The following is an 8,186-nucleotide window of genomic DNA, read 5'->3' as shown; positions in this document are numbered from 1 at the left end:
TTGTGTCACATCTTTAACATGGACGTTACAGAGAAGGATCAAAAGGAGGGAGATGCTGTTCCCTCAGCAGTGGTCCCTTCTCAAGCAAATAATTGCTATGCCAAACATAGCTATGACAGGAGAGAAATTCCTATTTATTCAAGGTTGTTATCAAGAGAGGCCCCTGACCCCAGAGCTGACTGAAGCACAGCTCAGAAAAAGCAGAGTGAGCAGGGCTGGTCAGTGGTGGGGCCACTAAGGGCTATTTCAGAGCCTGGAACGAGCACAGCGTTGCAGTCCTCCCCCACCCTGGCAGCCTCCAGCCAAGAGCACCCACCAACCCTGCCCCGCTCCTCTGAGGGGTCACAGCAGGAGAGAAAATCCATAGCTCCCAGGAACCACCGCAGCTAACGACAATCTTCTTGATGGCCCTTACCATGAAGGCACAGACCTTTGCTACACAGCAGAGGTTATCGTCTTGGACGTAGCCACCGAACGGCACAAACCACTCCAAGGGCTTTTGACTACTAAGCACCTGTACAGCAAGCCAGAAAGCAACTCTGGAAAATCAGAGACTTTAGCCACCCTCCTACAACTAGGAGATTTTGAGTTAGCTTTAAAACCTCCGGCCCATCTTCAGCTTCACTCTGATGCACTCCTTTCATCAGCAAGCTTTTGAATGTTTCCGCAAAGCAAAGCCACGAGCCAGTGAACCAAACCAGTCAAGTGCATTAACGGAGCAGCAGCAACTGCCATTAGAGAACGTGTAGGTGTTAAGTAACAAACACCACTAAATCCACAAATAGCTTTTATCCTATTATTTGCTGTATCTCATACACACAAAGAAGTGTCTGCTTATTTGTTGCCTGGCTTAGCTGCTGCTTGATTTTGCCTTTATAAAGGATTAAAAACAAATTCTCAGCTTTAGCTCACTGAAAAAATAGTCGGTATCTTCATTAATCACCATTCACAGCCTGCTCCACCTTTGATCACAGCCACAAGACTCAGAAGATTCACTACAACACATCTGCTAATGACATTACATTTTAGATTAACAATCTGGTGCAAAGAAAAATGTAGCTCAGATTAAATGCTTCTCTCAAGTTACACAACATACTGGATCTGGTATTTTCAGGTTCATGAGGTCTTGATAACAAATATTTTTATTTGTCAAGTTTGGTTGTTAAAATACTTTCTGATTAGTATGGTTTCAAACTTATTAATATGGTTATGGAGGCTTTCTCTTCACATTGGCTTTGCAGTTTGAAGCTAACTCTCTTCCAAGAACCAGTTGTACAACTCCACCTCCTCCGAAGTCCCCTGGTCACCATATAACACAGTCTCTGGCTACAGCATCTCTCTGGTGCTAGCGTTACAGATGGCCAGGCATTTTCCCTAGAACATTTTTCCCATTAATCTTATGATGAAGGATGACCTCATGCAGAGTACTCAATTTGACTTGACTGCTCTTCTGCAAATGTTTTTTGTGAACAGGCAGGAACTAGAAAGGGAAAAAGAGAATGATTGCCACTGTCTCCTTTAAGACCAGAGAGGGCACCAAGTGAAACTTGCAGGTAGCAGGTTCATATAGAAAACCAGAGTTGGTAGTTCACAGAATTAAGCTTTGGAGTCCTTTTTTACGGTGCCTAAAACTTACATGAGCTTTACAAAAAGGGATTAGATATATTCATTGGGGGAAAAAAAAAATCCATGAAGAAATGTCAGACAAGATGTCCTCTTCATCAAGGGCACTGCTACCCTGAGTATACCAATTTTAAGAAAAAGAAGAGAACCCTGTGCTAATATTATCCTTCCTGTGAATCTTAGGAAGTATTAGAGAAAAAATACCCAGAATGTATCCCTGATTTAACAGTATTTCATGTAGGTCCGTGCAAGAGGTAAAAAAAGTATGGCATCTGCATGATTAAATATATTTGCTGTAGGAATAGTTTAACAGGCTATTGCTAGCATTAGTTTCTTGCATTTTTATAACCTCTCACTCTGATTATTTTAATTGCCCTTTTATTCTATTTGTTCAATAATTTTTACATTCACCTTTAATTATATTTTTTTATTGCACAAGACTGGGATCAAATTTAGATGAACTGCTTTAAATGGGAAGGATGATAAATTCTGGCATATGGCTGAAACATTAAAGTGAACATTGTTCCTTTAATATAGAAAGCTTCTGCCTGGAAAGTCTATAAAATGCCAAAAGACCCCCCTCTCAAGACCATCAGTCTGTGAGTGCTTGCTGGAGTCAGCAATAAAGAGGAAGAGTGGGAGCTAATGGCCAAGAAGCCACACCACCAAGTGTTTCAGCTGCTTCACCTTGACTGCCCAGGCTTTCCACATTTTGCCCTACTCATCTTAGGGGAAAGCAAAACCCAAGATGAATTCCAGTCTTTTTAACTAGAGGGATGGTAGAACTCCTTCAAATATGAGTTTTGCTTTTGTGGTATGCTGATAAACATGTGCTGCCTGTATGCAGTGAAGTTCACCTCCATCTGTTAACCTTCCTCCTCAGAGTAGGATGTCTGGGGAGGAAAGCCCCACGCCTCGCAACCCATCGTGCAGCATCCCTCAGAGCCAGGGCAACACTCACATTAAAGGGAGCACAAACCATCAGCCAAAATTCAGAAGCGCTTCCTAATCAACGTTACAAAGGATCACTCATGCCTTAGTTTTAACACAGGTATTTCTTCACCTCTTTTCGGTGACAACCCAGTTGCTCTGTCTTGCATAAGCAGTCCCCATGGCGTGTGAGTCTTTCTCCATGAACAAGGTTCATCGGGCTCCAGCCCTTCGTCCGCAAGCCGTGAAGGCTCACCTCCCCAGGAGACAAAAGCCAGCAGCACGGTGAAGCCTTTGCCTGCATATGGTTACTAACCCAACATCACACGTGGCCTGCAGAGATCTGAGCCTTTGTAGCACGCTGGATGTAAACTACAACAATTTTACAGCACCAAGAGCTCTTAAAAGTTTCATGACCAGTTAGGAGTCTTATTAATTAAACATAGTCCATGTTATTACAGGTCTTGTATCAATTAAGCACTGAATTGGTGCTCTGCTATACAGAGTGACAGTGCCGTTGTCCTTTGGATATTACATCGGTGTTTTTACTTATTAGTTTGGTTGTTTAATCCAGATTTTCAAACATGTAATTAATAGAAACTGAAGGCTTCCATTATGTAGCCATAGCACTGGACGTACTAATTTGATCACTTCTTATGGGCTTGTACTAATCATATCACTTCGGGTTTATTTAAATGCCTTTAAAACCTTTTGATTCAGAATTAAAAAAAAAACCAAACAAAAAACCACCAAAAGAAGTACTTTATATTCCACTCAGTAATGCATCAGGCTCTCAATTTGACCAGCACTCTCACTGCCTGCTTTGAAATTAGCAACTTTTCGTTTTTAGCTTTACCTCAAATTCATCTGCAAGACATTTACGTTTCTTTCTCCCCAGGGGAGGTAATGGGTTGGACTTAGGGTATTTGATCTCATTGATACAACAATAGCATCAGTTTCAGGTGAATACAGAAATTTCAAGTAAAAAGAAAAATACACTTATTATTGCATGGGCTCATATGATTAAAATTCCACAACTGACTCCTGGGCTCTAGGTAGGAGTAGCACCCATAGACCTGATCTAGTATTTCCTCCCTGAAGTTATGACACCTTTTCTGTTTAGGAAGAAAATAATTTATTTTCCAATGAATTTTTTCTCAGTATCTTTCATTGCCCCCACAGTCATGTCACCTGCTTCTTCTGTGTGAGACAGAAGAGGCATGGCAAGCAGTATTTGAGTGATGCTCATGAAAGCCACAGTGGTTTGAAGGACCCTAGAGAATCACACACCAACAAACTTTTCTGAATGGCGCTGAGAGCAGGGAAGAGTCGAAGCCAAACAATTAAGGTTGAAGCTCTCCCTCGTCTGGCAGGTTGTGTGCCACTAATGCAGCACAGCATAGTGCATGGTGACAGCATGTATCCAGGGACAATAAAGGGAAGTAAAAAAATGTCCAAAAGGAGTCACTGGCCTGTCTGTCACAGCCACCCATCCTCTAGCTGGTGGGGTGTGGAGACAGGTTGTAGGGGCAATCTGTGCTTTCTGTCAGCCAGCAATAGAAGAGGTGGGGATGTGCCCCCCAAAATACAATCCCTTTGCTCCACAGGGGAGAGAAATGGGCAAAGCGTATCCCCTCAGTGCTGCTCCACCTAGAGGGGGGAGGTCTTCTACTTGGGAAGAGCAGTGGGGTGATCCCTGGAGGAGCACCTTGCTGTCCTACCAGCCAAGGATGGCAGACCACATAACACCCAGACCAGAAGCACTGGGGTTTTCCCCTTCTCCCACTCCAGGCTTTCCTGCCCTGCATGGTTTCTCTGCACCAGGCAGAGATAAAAGGGGACTCTGGGCAGTTTTGCGCCCACAGGGGACAGGAAGCAGCAAGAAAATCCCTCTGCTGCTGAGAGCATAAGGCAGCCACATTCAGCCCCTTTTCCCACTGTTTTCTTCACGGCTGCTGGGATCCAGCTATGCTTTCAGCTCCAAAACAACATGAGCCTTTGCTTATCAGAGGAAGAATTTTAGGGGGTTTGCAAGGAACAGATGAAGTGCCAGTTTCCACAGCAGCACCAGGTGCTATCACTTGACAAGGGAGCCACAAGAGGCATAAGGACCAATTCTTTTTGCTCCAAAGGTGCAAACCCAGGATTAAAGACACCTATCCTTGTTTAGACAGGAAACTAGCCATGCAGTCTAAAGAGGCACCCACTGATATAAAGTTCTCTTTTCTTCCCACTCCCCTGCTCCTATGGGGCAGACAGCTCAGCCAGAGCAGAGACGGCTTTTCTTTTTGACTGAGCTGGCAGCCCACCTCAGGGAAGGCACATAAACACTAAAGGAGCTACTGCCAACAACTATGCTGGACTATATGTTACCTGATGCTTATGTATTTGCACCTCTGATCAAGTAAAAGGAACTTCTCCCCTTGAATATTCATACCAAGCCTGCCACAGCTACTCACCTAGTCCTCAGAAAAAGTTCTAACTGGGGTAGCTATTAGCCATTTTATGTAGCGTACAAAATGTCATCCCTTTAGGAGGCACAGCAACTCTCATCCTTGAACTGGCATTTGTAATGGCCAGGATATCTCCAGCCATCCACCTGCCTATGCCCAGCAGAAGTGAAATGTCCTAAATATGCACAAGATCCCCTGCATGGCAATGCAAGCATCAGAGGGACACAATGGGACCAGCAGCAACAGCAAGGATCACATATTTCCTCAGACTGCAATAAACATCAGGCCTGAACACTGGGCAGGAGTCACGATTTGCAGAGCCTCAAGAGATGGGCTAGTCCTGTGCTTCTACACCACTTCAAATCCAGAGATCCTCTTCTGAAAATAATTAGCATGCCATCTTGTGCAGAGCTGTCACAGCAGCTCATCAATTTATAACCAGTAAAGATCAGTTGAAACTTTCAACATTTATGAATTACTTTTCTGTGATGTCTTCATTTGGCATGTATATGGAAATGTCCACATATGTTCTTCCCTGGCCAGTCTGCTTGCTTTGCAGCTATTCCCACAGGGTGCAGGTGGAGAAATTCTGGTCCAATCCACCTGGACTGCAAAGTGGAGTCAGCTCTACCTATGCGATCCCTGACAGCTGTTTTTCTACAGCACCAAAAAAACCTGCTGGGAGTCACTGTGTGAACTCTCAGATTAGAAGGACTCAGTGCTCCTCTGTTGAGGAGATGAGAAGTTTTAATTGCTTTTTGGGGGAGGGATCCCATTGTCCAATATGGTACTCCAGGTACAATAACCAGGAGATTTTAATTTAAAGAAATAAAAGGAGGAAGACTGTTGCCTACCACACAGATATAAAAAAGACAATTTCACGTCTGGATGATTGACTCCAATTTACAACAATCTTGTAACAATAATCATTTCAATAATGTGGCTTGCCAAGGGTTTTAGGGCAGCTAACTGAATTATAGCAAATCTTTACAATTACAACGTTTGTAATGAACGCAGTTAGTGAAGCCTCAGCGGCCTTCCCTTATCATTTACCATTGACTGATTGCTCGTTGGAGGAGGCCACCCTTCAGCAAAGAGCAGCAGAGCAGCACACAAACCAGCCAAGCCTCCTGCAGCTTCAAGGAGACAGGGCTGCAGGGAAGAGGGCACAGGTGATGTGCAGAAGCTCCCTGTGCCCCTTTTCATCATTTTTGCTAAGGACTGTCTGGATTTATTTATTCCTGCTCCGGCTTCTTTTCTTCCATCACCCCTAAGCATCTCTGTGCACCCAGCAGAGAAGCAGCCGGTTGCGTCGCTGCACTTTTGCACAGGGCTTCGTTAGGAAGCAGGACTGCCACTGGCAGGGGGCAAGGGGCCAGCTGGCCTGTGATGCCTGCTTATGGGGAGGGCATATTTGGGGTTATTTTGTGGCATAAAAAACACCACAACAGGGAAAGGCCAAACCTGGCATTTCCCTCCACCCTGGGCTCATTGAAGGTCCCATTAAGGAAGTACTTAAACTACTATTTTCCCTCTACGTGTTATATACTTGCACACCACCTTGCTAAAGGGCAATTCCCTGCCCTTGGGGCATGCAGGCATCCTCGTCAGGGCTGGGGCAGAGCAGGGCTCCTGCGTGCTCATGGACACTGTGTTTCAGGGAGAGCATGGGGCAGCTCACAGCGTTCACTTCTCCCTTCTGCTTCTCTGTTGTTGTGCAGCCACCAGCAGACGCATGGGCACAGGTCACCTCCTCAGCAATCTCTGCTCTTGCCTGGAGCAGGACAAAGCAAAACAGCCCCAGCCTGCCCAGAGGCTGGAGGACACAGTTCCTCACCTGCTTCAGATGATGCCCCTTCATGCAGCACTGACGGTGCCTGAAGGGGAAAAGTCCTGCCTGAGATCCAGGGGGGCATCCGAAATATGTCCTTTGGATGTGACATCATTTCTTTCATTTGTAGAAGTAAGCATTCCCCAGCAAGTCCAGTGTCTTTTCAAGCTCAGTCAATTGCAGTTCATGATCAGAACAGAAAAACTAAAAAGGGCCCAGAAATACATTTTGTCCATGCCAGAAGTCATCACAGGAGACTCAGATGGCTCTTCCTTCATGTCCTCCACCATCCTAACAAGCTGGATAGTCAATGTCCCTGTCACGAGGCCAAGCGTCCTCGTGAGAGAGCCCAGCACCCGTGGGTGGCCAACCTTGGCCAGTCCTTCTCACTCAGGCTGCTCACCAAGGCTCTTCTGAGCACACAGGCAAGATCTAATGTGGAAATAAAAAAAATACGTGTATCTACTTTGTTGATATCCACGCCGGAGCTTATTGTTGAGGTTCCTTCATAGTTCGCAGAGATAACTAACTGCTTTGTCTTGTTCAGAGGTGACTTTGAAAATAGTTGACAGATACCGTACCCAAGAACTGCCTCTTTCTCCAGGGTGCCATATAGTGACCCCAGAGGTGACTGGGGCTGGGGTCAATACCTACAGTGTGACACAGTTAAATGATGTGAAACTCAACCCAGCATCCAAAGTAAGTCCCTTGGCTGGCATGTGAATGTCTGCTCAGACAATCTACCGTAAGGTAGGTGCCTGGCACCTTGCAGCTGCCCTGGGTAGCTCTTACGGGTATATGAATTAGCTTGGCTACAAATGGACAATGTGGCATTACCGCAGCAATAAATCGCACTCTGGGCTTATGTCTGGAGTACACGTGTTAATGTTGACTTCTGCAAGCAACTAGTGGAAGCACAGGTTAGTAGAGCCTCAGATTCACGTTACAAAGATCAACCATCTTTTGGCTTGACACAACGCTCAGCAGTTCCAGCAGCAGCCAGTAAGTACACACACTCTCTCAATCGGTTTTCTTTTTTATTAGCCTAATATCAATAGGAAGTTTTCATACCAATGGTGGTGATGTATGACTGTGTCTGAGACTTCTAAAACTGTCAGTTGTCATTACATAAATAAATAAGCGGTAACCAGAGCAAGTTGCAACCTAAGTAGGCTTTAGGGAGCTCTCTGTATTAGTGTTGCACCAGGTCGTCTCTGTGCATTTGTGCTTCAAAGCACAAGTTATCTCCTTTTGAAGTCAATGCAATTTTGTAACTTAGCAGTGGAAAATCATCTTTTTCATCACCAGCAATGAAACTCAATGGTTCAAAAATTCCTGGTATGCTGAGA

This window comes from Haliaeetus albicilla, chromosome 6 (assembly GCF_947461875.1).
Source record: "Haliaeetus albicilla chromosome 6, bHalAlb1.1, whole genome shotgun sequence".
Lineage (NCBI taxonomy): Eukaryota > Metazoa > Chordata > Aves > Accipitriformes > Accipitridae > Haliaeetus > Haliaeetus albicilla.
Note: the sequence above shows the minus strand (reverse complement) of the source record.